The sequence below is a fragment of the Peromyscus californicus genome, unplaced genomic scaffold (genome assembly GCF_007827085.1).
Source record: "Peromyscus californicus insignis strain IS unplaced genomic scaffold, ASM782708v3 Scaffold_12__1_contigs__length_115047231, whole genome shotgun sequence".
Classification (NCBI taxonomy): Eukaryota; Metazoa; Chordata; class Mammalia; order Rodentia; family Cricetidae; genus Peromyscus; species Peromyscus californicus.
Window position 1 is genome coordinate 820,609 of NW_026294413.1, and position 22,140 is coordinate 842,748.

General features: G+C 37.4%; 1 protein-coding gene across 1 annotated transcript in view; it reads right to left on the reverse strand.

Annotated features, from left to right (window-relative positions):
• Itgbl1 (integrin subunit beta like 1) overlaps positions 1–22,140 on the reverse strand; it is a 242,771-nt gene that overhangs the window by 10,332 nt on the left and 210,299 nt on the right. The window lies entirely within an intron of this gene.

Consider the following 22,140-nt stretch of genomic DNA (forward strand, 5'->3'; position numbering starts at 1 on the left):
AAAAAAGAAAAAAGAAAGAAAGAAAGAAAATGAGTCTATACTCATACAATCATAAAAACGTTTAAAAATAATAAAATCTTTAAAGAGATAGTAAAGTAATTATAATACAGGAAGTTTAGACCTTACATGGTGCTTTGTTAATTTTGAATTTTTGAATGCTAATGAGCAGAGAAAGACAGGTGTGGGGAGACACTGGATTGTGGAAGGAGCTGCTGAATTAAACCAGCCTGTATACTTTAGGGATGTCTTGGCTTCAAAATGAAAGTTGGACATTGTGTTGTATTGGGGGAGAAGTTGTGCTTTTGTTTTCACAGAAAACAAAAATCTACGGATTCCTTCAAAGTTAATTGAGATCAAATTTGACAAAGGGAAACCTCCTGAGGATCTTAGGTACAGGTATGAGGGACAAAGCCAGGAAATACTACAAGACAGGTGATATGTATGCTGATCCCTCTGCATGGAAACAGCTCTGAGACTGGATGAGACATGATAAATCTTGTTGGCTACAGAATTCTCATGACTTATTATTACATGCCATCATTTCATATGGCATGGATAGAGGTTTGGTCATACAGTCCAAATAGACTTATAAAGTTCACAGATGCCTTTTGCCTGCCCAAACAAAAAACAGAAAATCATCTTTATCTGACTTGTGTACACTTCACATTCTATACTTAAGTTAATGCAAGATATATATGTTACCTTTAAAAGGTTGTGCATTTTTAGAGCAAAAGGACCAGACACCAATAAAGATAAGTAGCCCAGGTGATCCAGCTTCCCAGAAAGCCTCTGTAGTTTCCTCAAATGTCTGCATTCAGAACAATTTCAAAGCTGCTAGTTGAGATGGTCCAGTCTCACAGACTATTCAGTCAAGACTTTAGATAAGCTCTACACTTCCCATCATTTGTAGAGATTAAACAACAACAAAAAAAGACAGTTAGCTCTCCCAGGACTTGATCATTATCTCAATTTTTTCAGAGTCCCCTAAAGATGTTGTCACCACCAGACAACAGGAAGCAGTCTAGAGATCATGACTAAAGAGGTGGGATGGGTGGTTTCTGGTCACTCAATGGATGTTTATCAATTTTGGGGGGTTTGGTTATAAGTTGTTATTGGTCATGGTCATGGATGAAACTAAGCTAAGGAGATTAGATTCAGGGATCTTGTTCTGAAAAGAAAAGGGAGGATACATAAATGATAAGATAAAAGGGTAGCCGGGCGGTGGTGGCGCACGCCTTTAATCCCAGCACTCGGGAGGCAGAGCCAGGCGGATCTCTGTGAGTTCGAGGCCAGCCTGGTCTCCAAAGCGAGTTCCAGGAAAGGCGCAAAGCTACACAGAGAAACCCTGTCTCGAAAAACCAAAAAAAAAAAAAAAAAAAAAAAGATAAAAGGGTAGATTATTAAATCTACTTTAAAACTAAAAAGCAACTATTAATCTCAAATATTTTACATTGGTATGAATTTTTGTATATTGATACAAATTTAGGGTTATTTTTGTTAGAACATACTCTATATATGTTTCTACTCTTGTTTAAGGTATTATACCTATACAACTCATTTAAAAATGTAATGTATAATTAAGAAATACAGGTTAGTAGTTATTCATCTATAATAATAAAACTTGTAGTCAGGTTAAGTATGTTTTCAAGGTTAAACAGATGTATATTTTAAATAAATAGAAGGTCTTCAAACACTTCAGAGATTTACAGAATATGATATTTAAGATGTTTTAATAACATAAGGTTTTTCAATTCAATTGGGTCCTCTGGAAGAAAAGTCAGTACTCTTAACTACTGACCCATCCCTCCAGCCTTCATCATTTTACACTGTCATTTGAATTTACTTAAAATATGTTCAACCTACCTGTATTCAGTAGGGCAGACATATGGAGCTGTTTACATTTCAATTTAGGCTGTGTCATTTTGTTGTAATAAACTATTAACTGTGAGTATTAAAAAAAACACATAAGGCTTTTCATAACAGTGAGACATGGATGGTCCTGGCAGCACTAATACTTCAAAAAAGGATGATGAGCATCAAAGAACTTCCATATATAGTTCACTTTTATTATGGCAGAGTAAGTCACTGGGCAAGAAACTACCTTTTCCTCAATTGCTGACAGAACATTGTCCAAACTGGAGAAACAGTACACAAAAGAAGGTTTGGTTTAATAAAGAGCTGAATGGCCAACAGCTAGGCAGGAAGAGGTTAGGTAGGAGTTCCAGGGATGCAGAGAACTCTGCAAAGAAGAAAGGTGAGGATGCCAGCAGACTCAGAGCATGCCAGACATGCCGTATTGAAGAGAGGCAATCAAGCCACGGTGCAGAACATAAGTTAATATATGAGATAGTTAAGTTATAAGAACTACTTAGAAAAAATCAAAGCTAAGGCCAAGCTTTCATAATTAATAAGAAAGCTGCATGTTATTATTTGCAGGCTGGCAGTCCTGATGAGGAAGCTTACTACACCCCACTGCCTTTCTTTAATCATCTTTACTTATCTGTTTATAGTCTTCCTTGACAATTAATCAAACTATGGAATTTCTGTGTCTCTGTCTCTTTGTCTCTGTTTCTTTCTCCTCTCTCTCTCTCTCTCTCTCTCTCTCTCTCTCTCTCTCTCTCTCTCTCTCTTTTCTGTGTGTGTGTGTGTGTGTGTGTGTGTGTGTGTGTGTGTGTGTGTGTGTGTGTGTGTGCTGTGCCTGAAAAAGCTGGCAAAGTTATTTATGAAGTGCTGAAAACAGAATCTGGTCCCCTAGAAGAGTACCAAGTGCTTTAAACTGGTGAGCCATTGCTCTGTCACCTATACTGCATGTTAATTTTTGAGACAGAATTTCCCTTGGACCCAGGAGAATATTGACTTGGATAGTCTGCTGGCCTGGATGCCATAGGGATACTTCTTTCTTTACCTTGCAAGAAGTGATAGATGCCACTGCCCTGCCTTTGACATGGGATTTAGAGATCAGACACAGGTTATCATGTTTCTGCTGCAAGTGCTTGACCAGCAGAGCCATGCCCCCAACCCAAATCACAAGATTTCTGTTGATTATAGAGATTTCAGGAATGTGCCTTTAGGCACAAAAATCTCCAGAGGCCCTATTCCTGTGATTCCCTACTTGATTTTCTGTTACCATGGTAATTAGAACCCTCTTGCTCTCCCTACATAATTTTCTTTCCAAAAGTGATCCTTCAGTATTTTCCATTCCCTTTAAATGCACAACTGTTCTAATCACTCAGTTCAAAATGTTTTGAATATGATTGAATATCTTTAATTCCCTTCATAAATGGAGCTGTCAAGCCTGTTAGTAGTACCTACAACAGAACATCATAAAACTTTGAGATAACTCCCTACCAGGTTTCACATTCTTGCTCAGAGTACCCTAGCCCATAGTTCTCATATCACAGCTTCCCTGCTAGTCCTGGAGGATTCCCTGTTGTTCAACTAAGAGGTCGTTTGTGTGCTTTAGATTCCTAAAAATCAGAGCTCTAAGCTACTTCTCTAATCTTACTCTGTCTCTCCTCCCTTTAACTCAATGACCCAAGTTTCCTATGCATTTCTCACACTTGGAGTAGGAATGCCTTCCTCTCTCAATATATATTGCCTAATCTAAAAATCTCAGCAAATGATTGACTACACTTTCATAAAGAATTCTCTGAAATCTGCAAGTAGATCTCATTTAATGCCCTCTAAGATTATTTTCTATTTGAACGTGTGTGTGTGTGTGTGTGTGTGTGTGTGTGTGTGTGTGTGTGTGTGTGTTTACTTGGGTTCACATCCAAGGCCTGTGCATATTTTTTCAGCATTTTACTCTACTCTGAGCTACATCTTAAGTCTCTCTTTGAAACTTCTATACAAATTTTGTTTCTCACTTTGCATGGAAATCTCTAGCATTGAAGGAGGCATTCTGCTATTAACTAGGATATCTCTGAGAAAAGGTCAATCGCTCCTCATAGAGAAAAATAAAATATAAAATTTGTATGTTAGGAAAAAGGACCATATTTGCCATTTATTAGCTCTTTTGTCATATCCTTTTACAAAATAAAATTGGCAAGTATACCAGACAGTCATCAAAATGCATCAGCATTTAAATTTTGGTTTGTCATTTATGTGCAACTTCCCTTAGTTAAAATATTAATCAATTTTGAAAGCATATTCTTTATGTGACTATAATTTAGTCATCAATTCAAAGAAATGTATGCACTGGGCATTATAATAACAGTGAGAAATATAGTAGAATAAAGCAGGCTTTGGCCCATTTTTCATGGCATTTACAGTCTGCTAGGGGTAAACACAAGTCACAGTCAAATATACACTTGGGTTACTGGACCTTAAGAAAGCTATTAATACGCAACAGTGAGAACAGGGCAAACAAGGGTATTCAGAGAAATATTCAGCAAAACCAGGCATGAGAAGGAGATAGGCAGTCAATGTTCTAGGAACAGAGCCTAGAAATCCTTGGGACAAGAAAGAGCTGGGTACGTTTCAGGCAGTGAAGGCCAATGGTTTGAAGAAAAATGACTAAATGATTAGTCAAATGGGAGTGAAGTTCATAGTAAGTTTTTTATTTTTGTTAAAGAATTCAAATATGTCCTGAGAGGAATGGAAAAATGACAGAAGACATTAGGCCAGATGATGTGGCATAATTAACAACTTGCAACTTCACTTAAGTAACAGAGTGGGGTTGGGTGTGTTGGGGCATGTGAATTTGGAGAAAGTGGAAGTCTACTGACGTCAAGTGTAAGTGGAAATGAGGAGAAACAAAGCTGTTTGATTTCTCTCTTGATGGTAGAACATGGGCCAATGGGATAAACTGTGAGACTGGAGGTAACATGTATGGGAAAAATAAAACCAGAATAAAAATGCGCTTTATCAAATAAAGTTATAGGAGGTTTAAGGAAGAAGATTGGCTCTTTGTTGAATCTCCTGAGTTTAAGGACACTGAAATACAAAATCAGATAACTAGGTGCATTCAGCTTGGAGCTCAGAGAACAGACTGGGGCTGGTGCCTGGCAAACACATGCTAAAGTTTACAATATGAGTTTTAGAAGTGAATGAGCCTACCCGGGGGAATAAGTTCTGACAAACTCTAAGTTTTAAGGCAAGGATACAAAAAGAAAAGCCAGATGTGGTGGTATTTTACTTGTATTGAAATGTGATTTTAATTGTATGTTAATAAATAAAGTTGCCCAGGGGTCAGAGCTATTAGAGCCATAGCAAGTGCGTAGCGGTGGTGGTGCACGCCTTTAATCTCAATACCATAGAGGAACTGGAGGGCTGTACATGCAGGCAGTGATGAGGCAGTCACGTGTTTGGGTTTACAAACAATGAGAAGGCAGAACAGCTAGACTATATAAAGACACACACAGGAAGTAGGTCCCTTTCGGAAAGCTCTCTTGACTGAAGAGGATCCCTGAAGCAGGAAGGGTGAGGCTCTTAGCTCTGACCTCTTGGCTTTCTTCTCTGAATCGGCTCTGTGTTTCTTATTTAATAAGACGGTTGGATACATCTACATTTGGCGCCCAACATGACAAGAATCCATTAAAAACCGCTTAACTTGGCTTGGCAGCAGGTCCGGTTTCCCCGCCTGGGTGGCCGGTAGGTCCGGTTTCCCGCTCGGGCGGCTGGCTCCCTGGGCCCAGGCTGGCTTGGCCTCAGGCCAGAATAACTTTGAGCTACTTGCTTAAAGCCGGTGCTACAAACAACTCAGGCTGGCCCTGCCGAACAGGGCCCCTGCCTGTAAAGCCAATGCACATGGTTGGAGCTTAAGGTAGCCAGAGCCAAGGCTTGACTAGGCTCAAGGCGGAACACGTGGCTGGATTCAAGCTCTTAGGCAGAACTTGCGGCTACGGTTCTTGCGTGTTCTCTCTTTCTCTCTCTCTCTCTCTCTCTCTCTCTCTCTCTCTCTCTCTCTCTCTCTCTCTCTCTCTCTGGATTCACACCTCGGACACTAGGTGGCTGTTTTGAAATTCCCTCGGATTGGTACTGTTCTACGAGGACTTGGTAAGTCACTTAACATATCAGATATTTTAAAGGAAACTATTTAAAAGAAAAATTTTTTTCCACATTAAAAAAAATGGGTTTTCTGTGTTCATTGGAAGAAAATTGGGCTTTGTTCACAATTTTAGGCAGTCTGACAATGGAACAACTATATGAGAAGATTAATGTTGATCGAATTATGCAGTTTATTACTATGCTTATCCTCATTTTACTATTTAAAAAGATAGTCAATTTAAGTGCCAGGGTGACAGCTTTAGAAAAACTTGTTAAACCTGTAAAAACTCAGACAGAAGAAATTAACAGTGAAGTTGCTTCAAGATGGGATCATAAGGTTACAGAAAGAAAGCCTGTTTTCACACAGTCACCCTTAATTTGTCCAGTAACTGTACAGCAGTTGCCTGATCAAATGACTACACAAAACATTTAGGCTCCAATTGAAATGTTAGATTTATGAAGGTTTAAAGAGGCAATAGTATCTTATGGCATGCATATATAAAGCAAATGTTAAACTCTTGGTCAACATATGATAGAATTGTACCACAGGACTGGCAGGAGCTGGCACAAGCTGTTCTTGAACCCAGTCAAAGGCTTCAGTGGCTAACTTGGTTCAAGGATGAAGCTAAAAACATAGAAAAACAATGGAGGGATAAAGGAATACAAGTCTGCCAGGATCAGCTTATTGGAGAAGGACAATATGCTTCAACACAAACACAATGTTTATATGATGTCCAAACCCCAATTTTATGTTGAATAGCAGCCTTGAATGTATGGGACAGAGTTGAGGAACCAGGAAAAAAAAAAACTGAGTCATTTACAAAGGTTATACAAGGCCCAAAAGAATCTTTCACAGATTTTTTACAAAGACTGCCTTCAGCAGTAAAGAGAATGGTCCCGGATTCAGAAGCTAGTAAGATAATAATTGAATCTTTGGCCTTTGAGAATGCGAATGCAGCATGCAAAACAATAATCAGGCCATTAAAGGCAAGATCTGCACCTTTGGAAGATTGGATTAGAGACACGGTTAATGTTGAAGCTCATGAGCGTGATGATACATGGGTAGGAGAAGCAATTTTAAAAGGTTTGAGGAATGATAGATGTTTTGGATGTGGAAAGCAAGGACATTTGAAAAGGGACTGGAAACAGGTCATTCCTAGAAACAATGCTTCTTCAAGGAACAATGGCAACAGAATGCCCCTTCCTTCTGGAGTATGCAGAAGGTGTGGTAAGGGAAAACACTGGACCAATGAGTGTAGATCAACAAGGGACAGACAGGGTAATCCTTTGCCTCAGTCTTCGGGAAACTCCCAGAGGGGCCTCATGCAGGCCCCAATAGCAAATCCAGTTAAAACCTTTCCTGCAGTCATAGAGGAAACCCCTACTCAGAGCAATTAAATAACCAAATGCCTATAGTAATAAATCATGCTGGTCAGGATGATGAAACAGAGAGAATAGAAAATTCAGGAGAAAACATAAAGAAAATTTTTTGGCAAACTTCTATTAATGAACAAAGACCAAAATTATCGATAAAAATAAATGGTGTTTTGTTGTCTGGTCTGGTAGACACAGGTGCGGATGTTACCATAATTGCACCAGAATTTTGGCATCCAACTTGGCCTCTTCAGGAGGTAAATGTTCAACTGTTAGGAATTGGGACATTATCTCAGGTGAAACAGAGTGCAAGATGGCCCGAATGTATAGGTCCAGAAGGACAGAGAGGAAAATTAAAACCATATGTGGCTAACATAGCTATGAACCTGTGGGGTCGAGACTTGTTGCAACAATGGAATACTCAGATTAACATCCCTCCAATTTCAGAAACAAATCATAAACTAGCACATGTTTCTGAAAGAAATATTAGAAGGCATTATTCTAAGTGGTCACCAGCCATCCATATTATACAAGAACAGGGCACAACAACTGGTGATCTTCCAAAAACACCAACAGTTCTACCTTTAAAATGGTTAACAGACAAGCCTGTATGGGTCCAGCAATGGCCTTTAACAACAGAGAAACTCCAGGCTTTAGAAGAACTGGTAGAAGAACAGTTAAATGCTCAGCATATTGAAGAATCAACCAGCCCTTGGAATTCTCCTGTATTTGTTATTAAAAAGAAATCTGGTAAATGGAGAATGGTAACACACCTTAGAGCAATTAACAAAGTAATTCAGCCAAAGGGCTCTCTACAGTCTGGAATTCCTTTGCCTACTCTGTTACCAAAAGGATGGCCTCTCATAGTTATTGATTTAAAAGACTGTTTCTTTTCAATACCCTTACAAGAAAAAGACAGAGAAAGATTTGCTTTCACAGTGCCTACTTATAATAATTCTCAACCGGTTAAAAGATTTCAATGGAGGGTCCTCCCACAGGGAATGTTGAATAGCCCAACTCTGTGCCAATATTTTGTACAATAGCCATTGGAAGTGATACGTAAAAAATGTCCTAAATCTATAATTTATCATTATATGGATGATATTTTACTAGCCGACTCAAATGCAGATACTTTAGAAAGAGTGTTTGAAGAAGTAAAGAAAATTTTGTCTTGCTGGGCATTACAAATTGCTCCTGAAAAGATACAAAGAGGAAATTGTATTGATTATTTAGGATATAAAATAGAGCTACCAAAAATTAGACCCCAAAAGGTGCAAATTAGGAGACATAGACTACACACTCTTAATGACTTTCAAAGATTATTTGGAGATAATCTATTATCATCTACGAACTATTGTTGGTGTAAAAAATGAGGAACTGTATAATTTGTTCAAAACCCTGGAAGATGACAAGGACTTAAACAGTCCAAGAGAATTATCACCTGAAGCTGAGAAAGAATTGGCCTCGGTAGAAAAGAAAGTACTTGAAGGGCACGTGGATCGTATTGATCCAAAGCTAGATTGCATTTTGGTTATTTTACCCTCTAGGCATTCTCCTACAGGAATATTAATGCAGAGGGAAGATATTATATTGGAATGGATATTTTTATCAAATAAACCAAATAAAAAATTAAAAACTTATGTGGAAAAAATCTCTGACTTGATTTGGAAAGGAAAATTGAGACTTCGTCAATTAGCAGGAATAGACCCAGCAGAAATTGTCGTACCTTTAACTAAGGAGGACATTGAAAAATTATGGACAGAAAGTGAACCTTAGCAAAGAGCTTGCAGTAATTTTTTTGGAGAAATTAATAGCAAATATCCCAAAAGCTATAGAATTGATCTTATAAAGAGAGTTGATTGGATCTTGCCTCAAATTGTACGGGAAAAACCCATATCTGGAGTTCGTACATTTTATACAGATGCCAACAAACAAGGAAAGGCAGGTTACAAATCAGAAAATTTAAGTAAAGTGGTTCAAAGTCCTTATAATTCAGTTCAAAAATCAGAATTATATGCTATTCTGTTGGTATTAATGGATTTTTCAGAACCTCTCAATATAGTAACTCTCAGTATGCTGAAAGAGTAGTATTACATATTGAGACTGCAGAATTTATCCCTGATGCTTCAGAATTAACTTCACTGTTTATTCAATTACAAGACACAATCAGGAAAAGGAGTCATCCTTTATATATAACTCACATCCAATCCCATACTGGTCTGCCTGGCCCTCTAGCACAAGGCAATGATGAGATTGATAAATTATTGATAGGAAATGTGCTGGAGGCCTCAGAATTTCATAAAAAAAAATCATGTCAATAGTAAAGGTTTAAAAAAGGATTTTTCCATAACCTGGCAACAAGCCAAAGAAATAGTAAAGAAATGTCCTACTTGTTCCTTCTACAATCAAATGCCATTACCAGCAGGATGTAACCCAAAGGGTACTCAAAAGAATGAAATCTGGCAGATGGACGTGTTTCATTTTGCAGAATTTGGAAAATTGAAATATGTACACCACACTATCGATACTTATTCAGGATTTCAGTGGGCAACTGCTTTGAGTTCTGAAAAAGCTGATTCTGTAATCACTCATTTGCTAGAAGTTATGGCCATCATGGGTATACCTGCACAAATCAAAACTGATAATGTTCCATCATATGTCTCTGTTAAAATGAAACAGTTTTTTTGCTTATTACAATATAAAGCATATTACAGGCATATTACATAATCCTACAGGTCAAGCAGTTATAGAAAGATCAAACAGAACTCTAAAGGATATGCTAAATAAACAGAAAGGGGTAACAAAAACCCCCAGAAATAGACTGCATAATGCTCTATTAACTTTGAATTTTCTTAATGCCAATGAGAAAGGAACAACAGCTGCAGAGACACATTGGATAATAGAAAAAACTACAGAATTAAATCAGCCTATATACTTTAAGGATGTGCTGACCTCAGAATGGAAACCAGGGTATGTGTTACGTTGGGGACAAGGTTTTGCTTTTGTTTCTACAGGAGAAGATAAGCTGTGGGTACCATCAAAATTGATAAAGGTTCGATTTGAACAAGAGAAACCTCTTAATTAGAGGAGGTGATAGTTCATCAACCAGCATGAACATCCAATTTAAACTAAGTTATACCAGTAACACATGTCTTTTCATTTAATCAGACAATAACGTGCCAAAAAGGAACATCCCCAAAATTAGTCTTGGGGAAAGGTTTCTGTTTTTGTCTTTTAGGAGAATGAAGGTTAAGGAATCTGAAGAACACTGGACAAATGAGACAACTGAAGAAAAGTGACAAATCATCTATCCCAGGAAACAGAGTGAAATGGCATATGGGTATATATTATCTAAAAAATTTTATGTCTTCCTAAATGTTTGTTTCTGCTTTTCTCTAAAGATTTAACACTATTGGTCTTCTAATAGTCCCAGTTTAATTAAAATTTAAAGCTGACTTTGGAGTTGGAGAATGACTCTCTCCTTCTTTAAACTCAAGCATGTTGTTAAAAGGAAAATGCAAACTCCCTGTATCATGCCAGAATAAAAGAGCCATCTTCTGCTATGGGACAGGAGAAACCAAATTAATTAAGGGACTATTCTATTACTAATTTCAACTCTTTGATTCTATTCTGATTCTTTAAACTTTTCTTAAAGTATAAATTTTATATCAAAATTTACAAGATTAATATATATAGATATATAGATAAATATACATTTTAAACTTTGTTAAGATATGAATGGTCATATAGAGTACTAATTAATTCTAGAAAAAAGGCTTCAATTAGCTGCATATCTTTGTGTTCGAGTCTCTTATCAGTTTCCCGCAGGAAATCATGGCCAGGCCTAACATCAACTGAAGTCTCCAGGAAGAAGTTGGGGCCCCACAACAACAGCAATTCCACGTGGATAATAATAACATCACTAAGCTGACAAACATCATCTCCAGATCAGCTTTGAACTACAAGGTGCTCAGAGCAATTTTGAGATGGCTAGCTGAGATGATCCAGTCTCAAAGACTACTTGAATAAACCCTGAACTTTGGCATTATACACAGACTGGATAATAAAGGATATAGTTACCTTTCCTAGAATTTGACAATTAACCTAAAATTTTTCTTTTAGGATAAAGATAACTTCTCCCATACCCAGCAGGAAGCAATTTTAAGAATACGACGCCCACATTCCCAAAGAGGTGGTGTGGGGTGGGTGGTTTTTTGGTCTTTTTAATGGGTTTTGGGTCTAGGATAATTTTCATTGTTTAGCGGGGTTGGTTACAAGTTGTTGTCAAGGGTTAGGAAAAAGGCTAAGCAAAGGAGATTAGATTTAAGGTTCTTGTTTAAAAAAAAGAGAGAAAGAAAGAAAGAAGAAAAAGACAATTACTAGTTTTAAATACTTTACATTGGATTGGATTGTTTTATATTGTATACAAATTATATATATTGAAATTGATATTGTTAGAAAATGCTATATGTATATTTCTAATTGTACTTATACCGTTCATTTAACAATGCAATTTTCTGATCCTTGAATGTTATTATTACCAACTATTAGGATATAAAGAAATGAAAGTTAGTAGCTAGACATTACAATAGAACTTATAATCATATTAGATATGTTTTAAAAATTGAGCAGATATATTTTAGACAGGTCATCTTCAAACCCTTCAGAGAGCTACAGAATATGGCATTTAAAATGTTTTAATAACTTAGAAAATTTTTCTTTTTTGAGACATGTCGGCTCCTGGCAGTACCAATCTACTTCAGAGAAAATATGGGCATTGAAGAAACTGCATATGGAGTTAACTTTCATTGTGGACAACAAAGTATCCTCGAATCAACTGCTGACAAAATGGACAGACAGGACACGAAACAAAGGACTACTGATTCTTGCCAAAACAAGTGTGGCTATGGCTTTATCAAAAGGCATCTTCTGAGGCCAGGACAATATGGCACCATCCCTGAAGTGGCCTTCACAATTCGGAAAAGGTACAGTGCCCTTTTCTTCGAAGGCAGCTGAACAGGCAGTGAGCCGATGTCTTCTGATGTGCTATGGAACAGCAGCTGAAACAGTTATTCTTGAAGAGTAACTAAGCTCACGCCTCTCAATAGTAGACTGGCATTTGATAGAGGGATGTGGAGAAGAACAGGATGCTGAGATGAAGCCATATATACACAGCCAAGAAGAATGGACAGTTGAATTAAAAAACCATCAACAATTTCCAGAATTTAAAATCCTGAATCATGACATGACACTAGTGGAATTCAGGTGTTTCTGGTACATGGACTGCTCTCACCCAATGTGAGGTTGAACTGTGTTGATCTTGTGTACATCCTACTTCACAAATGAGTCTGTCAGATACACTAAGCCTATAGGCTGAAGATGATGCCCCAGCACTGCGGAGAAACCTCAGGTGACTGTCCAGGCAGCTGGCTGTTTCTGTCAACTCACAAATTTTTTGGAAGTTGCTTGCATGTATTTCCTGTTTTTATTTTTGTTAGCTAATATTATTTCCTTCTTGGGTCTCTGAGGGAGTTGAAGATTAGTTAGTTATAGTTGAAGGTTAGTTAGTTATAGTTGAAGATTAATTAGGATAGAAAGTGAATTAGATACATTTTGGACTTAACAAAATAGGATGGATAATGAAATTATTACCTCTGAATTTGTCAAATACAAATGGACTAGACATTGTTTAGACATTTATTACTTGTATATATTGTATATAGTTATTGTACTTTTGTATATAGTTTTTCTTTTGTTAGTTATAACCTTTTTTTTTCCTTTTTATTAAAATAGAAAAGGGGAAATGTGGTATTTTACTTGTACTGAAATGTGATTTTAATTGTATATTAATAAATCAAGTTGCCCAGGGGTCAGAGCTATTAGAGCCATAGCAAGTGCGTGGCGGCGGTGGCGCATGCCTTTAAGGACCTGGAGGGCGGTACATTCACGCAGTGATGAGGCAGTCACATGTTTGGGTTTACAACCAATGAGAAGGCAGAACAGCTAGACTATATAAAGACACACACAGGAAGTAGGTCCCTTTCAGAGAGCTCTCTTGACTGAAGAGGATCGCTGAAGCAGGAAGAGTGAGGCTCTTAGCTCTGACCTCTTGGCTTTCTTCTCTGAATCGGCTCTGTGTTTCTTATTTAATAAGACGTTTGGATACATCTACAGCCAGATAAGGAAACCCAATAAAATTCAGCAAAGGAGGAAAATACCATAACAAAAAAAAAGGGTGTCTTAAAAATGAAGCCTACTGAGCATAATGTTACTGAAAATTTGAGTTAAAAAAAAAAGGAACGCATATAAGCAGGTAATTAGTTTCAAGTCAGCTTTTCTCTAACAAGCACTACTGCATCACCACTGAAAGTTATAGAGTAAAGCAGCCAGGGCCAGCCGAACTCTGAAATAAGAAATAACCTGTACTGAGAACAACCTCACTGCTAGTGGTAGAAATAGCAGTGATGTCACCTTCATAGGATAGAGCATTATGGGATTATCTCTAGAGTTTGAGTTTAATGAACTATTTCCAAGACCGTGACCCTGCCTTTGCCTGGCTTCCTTAGTCTTTGTACAGATGATCAACTTTTCACAGGCAAAACTCCGTTCCTCTTGTTTACCTTGTCTCATTGCCTACCCTTCCCTCGCACAAAAATATCCACTAAGAATGTTCGACACTTCATTGTGTAGTGTAGTACTCACCATAGGTGGGTATTTACATTTAGTTAACCTAGATAATATTTCTAAAAATTAGTTTCTTAATGTTGTTAAACATAGGACAATTACTCAATAGCCACATAAGTAGGTTGGTATTATAAATAATTCAGATATAGGAAACTTCTGCCAACTGTGTAAGATCTATTAAATGTGTCAACTGCAGATAATGACCTTTCCCAATGCAACTCAATTTGCTAACTCTGTTAGACTGTTCCTTAAACCATTGTGATTATGTTCTAATAACCCATTTTATCTTTTAATGATTAAACACTACACACCACTTGTCCAATATCATCCTCCCTTTCTTAATATTAAGAGAACCCTTAATATTTTTTGTTTGTTTCAGAGAGGTGAAATCTGTCCAACTTAGAGAGTACCTGATCTACAATGGTCATATGATCTGGCTCTAATAAATGAGACATAAAAGAAAATCTCTTGGTGAAGTTTCCAGGAAACGTGTTCCTTAAGGGGAATGAGACAAACAGGCAACCTGCATCCATTTTTTTTTTAATCTTTTCCTTCTCTTTTCTTTTTCCCCAGATGATGGACACATTAAAGGCTGTCTATGAGAATGAGAATAAAACTCATGCTTTGAGAACAGAGCACAAGTAAATACAGAAAAGGTTTAGGACATGGGTGGGACTCTGACACCCATCTCCCATCCATTTGTGGAGTGCCACCATACAGAATTATAGTGTGGACATCTTTGTCTAAGCACAGTCCCCAGTGATATGTAATTTTAAGATATAACTGGTATCACTCCCATAACTGTTATGCTGCTCATCTTAGGAAGCCTTCCTCTTCTTCAGAATAGGAACCCAGCAGTTCCTGGCATTGCTGAATTTGTAATTGCAGACTGTATGATTTCCTTCAAATTGCATCCATGAGCTGGAGAAGTCCCAGAAGAAATGGGAACTGATTGTGTAATTAAGAGGTGGCTCTTCATTATCTTTTCTTGCTTCTTAAATTGGACCCCTGGGCAGCTATTCTAGGAGCAAGGGGTGATAAAAAAAAACAATAAGCAGTCTATTTCTCATTCTCACCCTGGGTATAGGGCATGCAGGAGAGAAGCCTCTGATTAAGCTTATACTCACTAAAATAATTACACACACATGTGAACCAGCATCTGAATATATTCTCTTTATGGAATCTGAAATTATGCATTGCTGAAAATGAACACTTTAGGAACTATCAGTCAGACAAAGCATTTTTAAAGAGTGACTTATTTGAAAAGAAATCCATGCCAATTGCCAGTTATATCCATTTTATTTGTTATAAAATATTTAGAGAAAATCTACATAACCTGTATGGTGATGAAACATGATTCACACACAAGCTAAGTAAATGAAGAAAATTCCTACTTCACACTGATTTTTTTAGCCATTATTATGACTCTTTGTGAGGTTTCAATTTTAGTTTAATTGAAACTGAACCATTGAAAATTATGAAATTAGTTACATTCACTTTTGAGTACAATTGATAAATTATCTTAACCTGCCAGAGTGGCTTTAGTCATCTTTAGTTTTATTGTTAGGAGGGTGGATTAACAATGTTGTCTCTTGGTTTTTACATGCTTGCTGATTAAGTAGACATGTGGATGTTTGAGATTTACATATTTGTTGGCTAATATTCTCAAATAGTCCCTGCTTTGAGTTAGAAGCTATATTTAGCTTTCTGGCCAAACCCTGAATATGCAGAGTTCTAAAAAAAAATGTCAAAGTGAACCCATGGATCAGTCTGGTGGTAAATTGAGCAAATGGTGCAAACTCAAAAATTTCAATTTATTCTATGAGCCCAACCTAGAAGAATAGTGTCCAAATGTTTCATACTTAAGTGAGAGCCCTGGGAGCCAGACCAGAACCATGACAGGTTTCTAATAGCCCTGCTAGGGACCAAGCCTTAGTTTCAGTTTGCTGGAACTGGCTGGAGCTGAGCAAGCCACAGCTCAGGGGAAAGCAATCAGCAGGTACCCCACAGCCTTCTGCTGACTCAGGAGAACCCCAACCCTGCCCCAAGGCTTCTGCTAGCTAAAGAAAGCTTTCCCTACCCTGCAGCTGGAAAGTCCCTAACCACTAGAGCCTCCCACCAATCAGCCCCCAGATTAATCTTTCCTCCACCAATCAGCACCAGATTAATCCCTCCTCCCTGGAATTTCCTTAACTCCACTTAAAAGGAGCTTTCATTATCTCCCTTTAGGGTCACCATTTGCCACCCCAACATGTTGGAAATAATAAATGCTCTTGTTGATTGCATATATGACTGATGGTGTTTCTTGGGGGCTTCTCTCAGACCCTAACACTTAGTAATGGTATACCCACCACTGGCTGGCTCTAACAGGAAGAACACTACCTTCCTCGTTAACTTTAACTTTCAACTGGACACAGCCTACAGTCACCTGAGAAGGGAGTCTCAAATAAGTGATTGTCTCCATCAGACTGTTCCATGGGCATGTCTGCCGGTGTTGTCTTGATTGTTAATTGATGTAAGAGGTACCAGCTGTATAATCAATGCAGTTTAATGTGCTGGAGAATTTGGACTTTCACTAATCATATTACCAAAATATTTCAATAGGGCTAATGGACTTAGATTTGAAAAGAGTTCTCCCTCTTAAAGGACACCTAGAAAGAAATACAATAAAATGTCATTAGATATTATTTTGAGTGATATGTTTATTAATGAATTTCATTTTGATCTTTGCTGTGTTCTTTATTTAAGTGTTTCAAAGGAAAATACTTATTTAAAAATAATTTTTCATATTCCATTATTTGTTGGAAAAATGAATCATAAAATGTATAGGCAACAGATGGAACCAAAATATGATATAAATTGAAGTAACCCAGGATCAGAAAGATAAATAATATGGTTTATTTTTTCTTTTATCCCGTTAGCTTTTAACTTTTATGGAAGTGTATTTTTGTGAGAGTGAGTGTGGGTATAGGCTCAGGAACAACTAGAAAGGCATCCACAAGAGGGGGAAGATGTTATTTAGCGGATGATTTGGGAATAATAAAATAACGTATATGGAGTAAGAAAAAAAGTAAAGAAAAAAAGAAGTAGGAATACTGAGGGTGAAAGGATGAAACAGAATGGATCAAAACAAAGTATGTATGAAAATGTTTAAGGAATTTTGTTAATTTGCATGCTGATTAAAAAATGAATCAAGGCCGGGTGGTGGTGGCGCACGCCTTTAATCCCAGCACTCGGGAGGCAGAGCCAGGAGGATCTCTGTGAGTTCGAGGCCAGCCTGGGCTACCAAGTGAGTTCCAGGAAAAGGCGCAAAGCTACACAGAGAAACCCTGTCTCGAAAAACCAAAAAAAAAAAAAATGAATCAAAAAAAATAAAAACATCCTTTACTCTGTTAAAAAAGTAGTATCTAAGACAATGTATAACAAATAGAGGCAAAATACTTTTTATTGTAAATAATAACTGGCTAGAGAGTGCCTAACAAAGCATTTCCAAGGACATGTTCAAAGTCAACTAAGAATGAGTTAAAGTTGCAAGAAAATGTGGCTGGAAGGATGGCTAAGCAGTTAAGAGCACTCACTGCTCTTGCAGAGGCCCGAGGTTTGGTTCACAGCACCCATGTCAAACAGCTCATAACAACCTGCTACTCTGGCCCCAAGGAATCTAATGCTGTCTTCTGGTAGCTGTGGGTACCTGCATGCACTTGGTACAAATGCATATCCTTAGGCATACTCACTATGCATAAAATAAAATGAATAAATATTTTTTAGAAGACACCAGAAAATGAAATCTTTCCTCAAAATAACAAATACGTTTTAATCTTTATGATTTTTCTTAGCCTTCTCAAACCTAGATACTTTCATATAAAACACCACAATCCAAATATTAGCTGTTATAAATCCAATCCAAGTCTGCTGCAACTCAGAGAATTCTATGCTCCAAAATTAGTAAAAGCTTTCATTTTCTCTTTAGTGTATCTGTGCTTCCCTGAACTTCTAATTTATTTGAAGGATATTCTTTTATGATAAGTTTGAAAATAACTTGAATTGGGGGAGAGATGAAGGGGAAGGGGGAGAAGACAGGAAGGAAGTTTGACTGTATCCATACTCACAACACTCCACTGAGTTATGTGTCTTGTGGAGGCATTGCACACAGAAGAAAAGTAAAATAGTTTCCTGAAGGAGGTTGTTTGGAAGCAGGACTGGTGCCTTTATTCAGAAGAATTCAAGAGGATAAGAAGCAGAATGTCAGGTAAAGGGGCAGAATCATGATATATCCCAGCTTCTCCATCCCAGTTAACCTCAAATGAAGAACCCATCTTTTCAATAAAGAGACAACTGACAAGTGTAATGTAAAGCATAAGCTCCTCCTCCATCTAACATGGCAAAGAACCCAGGAGTCAATGGGGTTTACCCTGGCTCTCACTGATACCGTTGAACCAGGAACATTTGTAAATACTGCTTATCCTCTGGAATTACATCTCTCCTCAGGTTCAATTAAATATTCAGATTCTTGTTTCAAACCAGTCTCCTTTTAAGAAGAGCTCTTCATTGAACAGATATTGATGCTTCTATCTCAGAAGATGAACTCCACCTCTGTAGGAGCCCAAGTCTCATTCTATGATTCTTCAGACAAAGGTTTAGGTACCCCTCACGCAGAACATGCATGTTGTTAGTTATAAAAATCATGAGAATTTGTGACTTCCTTATGGACTGCTTGCTTTATTACCAAAATTGCTTCAGGTTTAAACATCTTCCACAATGGAAGTCCTCTTGTATTTTAGGAATAGCTGAGAAATAGAAGCAAATCATGACATTAAGACAACCAAGGCTCATATAGTTTCATCCATAAAGCAATAATCAGAAAATAGAGAAATTAAAACAGCAGCATTTTTACTCACTGCCTTAATAAAATCAAGTAGAAAGCACCGTTCACCTTTCCAGTGGCATTTAAAATGAACTATAGCTGATTGTCATTAATCCTAGGTTTGTATTTGCAGATTCACTTATTTCTAAATTTATTTGCAACTCCAATCTCACTTCTCACAGAGTGATGAGAGCATATATGTGAAACAATGGAAAACACTGTGGTTCAGATTCATATGCCTGGCTAGGGTAAAAAAAAAAATCATGTTTTCCTTCATTTTTAGCTTTCAAATCCTAAACCAGTATTTCTTACCTGGTCACTTCAATGCCACATTTTGTTCTTTTTTTTGTTCCCATTTTGATGATTCAAAGTGTCTGGTACTGTATTGAAAAGCGTTCTTGTTTTCGTGAGTACAAGAAGGCCACGATATGTCTTATACAAAAATATATATGTTAGGTGAGGTTCGATCAGACATGATCAGGTCTTGAGTTCAATATTAATTAATCAATTATATTTAAATGAAGTATGCATGAACAAAATAAAACAAAATTATGCGTTGAGCAGTCATTTAAAATATTGTGACCAAAAGCAAGAATCTAATCTCACATTTCTCTTGGGTCTAATGACTCTGCACTTACTAATTTAGTGTTCAAAATGGTCCTCCAGAACATAAGTAACACAAATACGAAAGATTGAGTATATATTGGCCTTTATTGTTGGGGAATATTATTAGACAGAACACCATGGATGACTAGTAAGTTATAGGTAGTGTTTCTGACTTTTTATTCTTACTTATAACATGACCAGGGCATGGTGAGAAGATCCCTCCCAGCAGGAACTGTCCCTAACTGAGCAATAAAACTCAGTGGTATGTATACAGATGTGGGATATATTTGCCCTGGAGGGAAGACTGTGACAGAGAATCAGGCTCTGAACCGTGAGCTGGGCTGCTCATAGGTGAGAGATGAAGAGGCAGGTGTTGTTATCTATTTAAACCACATTTAAATTTCTCAAGACATAATTTAAACATCAAAGTAAATTTTAATAATAAAAACATAATATTTTCAAGAGGAACTTCTAAGACTTATTTTATGTACAAACCTGATAGGTACTCAGAGATTATTTGATCAATACAATGCTTGTAATAAGTATCAAAATAGGAAATTAGATGAGTATGCAATTTCTTAGTCAATAAAGTTCTAGAAAAATGGACTAGGAATTAAATTTGATGATAATGACTAAATATGCTCTTGCTATCTGCTTATGGTTTCTTTAGCACTGGCAGGAAGTGTATCATGGTGTATTTAGACATCAGCAAAGTCTTGGTCAAACTTGAAAATGCATGAAAAATACAATCTTCTGATCACTAAGTTTCTTGGTGTCTTAGTCACTGTTCTGTTGTTATGAATAAACAACATGACCAAAGAACTCAAATAAAAGAAAGCATTTCATTGGGGACTTGCTTACATTTTCAGAGGGTTAATACATTTCCATCATGGTATGAAGCATGGTGGAAAGCAGGCGGGCTAACATGGGACTGAAAGCTTGCATTCTGATCTACAGGTAGCAAGCAGAGTGACCATGGGTCTAGCCTTAAAGCCTACTTCCAACTACCAATAAGGCCACACTTCCTCTAAGAAGTCCACACCTCCCAATCCTTTCCAAATAGGAGGCCTTTCCAACTGGGGACTAAACATGCATATTTATGAGACTGTGGGGGCCATTTTCATTCAAACCACCACACTTGGCATTACCTACACCGAGCAGAGCAGAGGAACCAATGTGAAATCTAAGTGTGTATAAGGGTCTCCTGGAGTGAATCACAGTTGTAAAAGGATAGGGTTATTGTCTATTTGATTGTTAAACACTGGACAAGGAATGATGGACTGAATAGTTAGCAAATCTAGAGAGTATTCAAAGAGTAAAAACATGCTGAGGTATCTTTTGCAGTCCTCAGAGAAGAAACCTGAATCATCTCACATAAGAGTTGAGTTCTTTTGAAGAGTATTATGGTAGCTATAATAGGTATCCACTGATATTCTTTCATCCTTGTTGCTTTTGTTGAGTTCCACTACCTGAAGGTTTCTGTCAGACACGGGAGCTGATCACACACCTGAGAGTCATGCTGATGCAGCAAGGAAATAAATGCCCAGAAGTGGGCATTAGGGAACGATTGATGGATATATGAGAATTTTGTTTTGCATGATTTTAGAACTTCATCTCTTGTGCTGGAATGAAGTTGTAATTTAACTTACACGTACTTCTAATCACAGTTTTTTAACAAATGCCTTTCCTTTCTTAATACATCTTCCACTTCTCCCTGCCATTTCCAATAAACAACAGCCCAATCTATGTCTCAGAACATGATTCCTATAGGTCTCTTACAAAAAGTTCTAAGCTCTGGTGGCCAACTCAGTTTCTCTTTGCACATGGAAGGATTGCTGCTCAAGTTTATACATGGGCATTTTACTAATTTGGGTTATGGAAGTCTGTTCTCTCAGGGACAAAGTCAGCTTCATGCAGACAGACAATATAAAAGGGTGTTCACATCTAATTCTGAGAACCTTTCAAGCAAAATCCTTCCATGAGATATCTCACAGGTAAACAGTCTATTTTCATTTTTGATAAAGATGTTTATGGAGGAAAATATACAATTTAATATCCATAGAGATTTAATAGATTTCTACCAAATTAAACACTTCAAATAAGACACCCAATTATGCTGGGCAAGGAAGCTCATGTTAGATAAACACTGGATGCCAGAGAGGAAAAGAACAGCAAACAATACCAGGCCACTATGAGAAGATCCCTCTCTGCAGACACCATCTCTAACTGAGCAATAAAAATAGAAAGGTACATATTGGACTTTCCAGATCCCCACTAAGCATCATCTATATACTGTTATCAGAATTAAATGGTAACACAATAACAATAATCTCCTTGGATAACTCTGGCAACTAGCAACTAATATTAATGAACTAATATTAACCCAGCCTAAAAGCAATAGGCAATACGGAAACAATTTGATGCCACTCGAGGAGCTCCACAGTGTAAGGAAAGATCTGTGAACTGAGTGTGGAGGCTCAAGTCCCGGTCTGTCACTTGTAAGTTATTGGATGCTAACCGTCAACCTCCCTCCAATTCCCACCATTAAAACGAAGAAAGCAGCCGGGCGGTGGTGGCGCATGCCTTTAATCCCAGCACTCGGGAGGCAGAGGCCGGCGGATCTC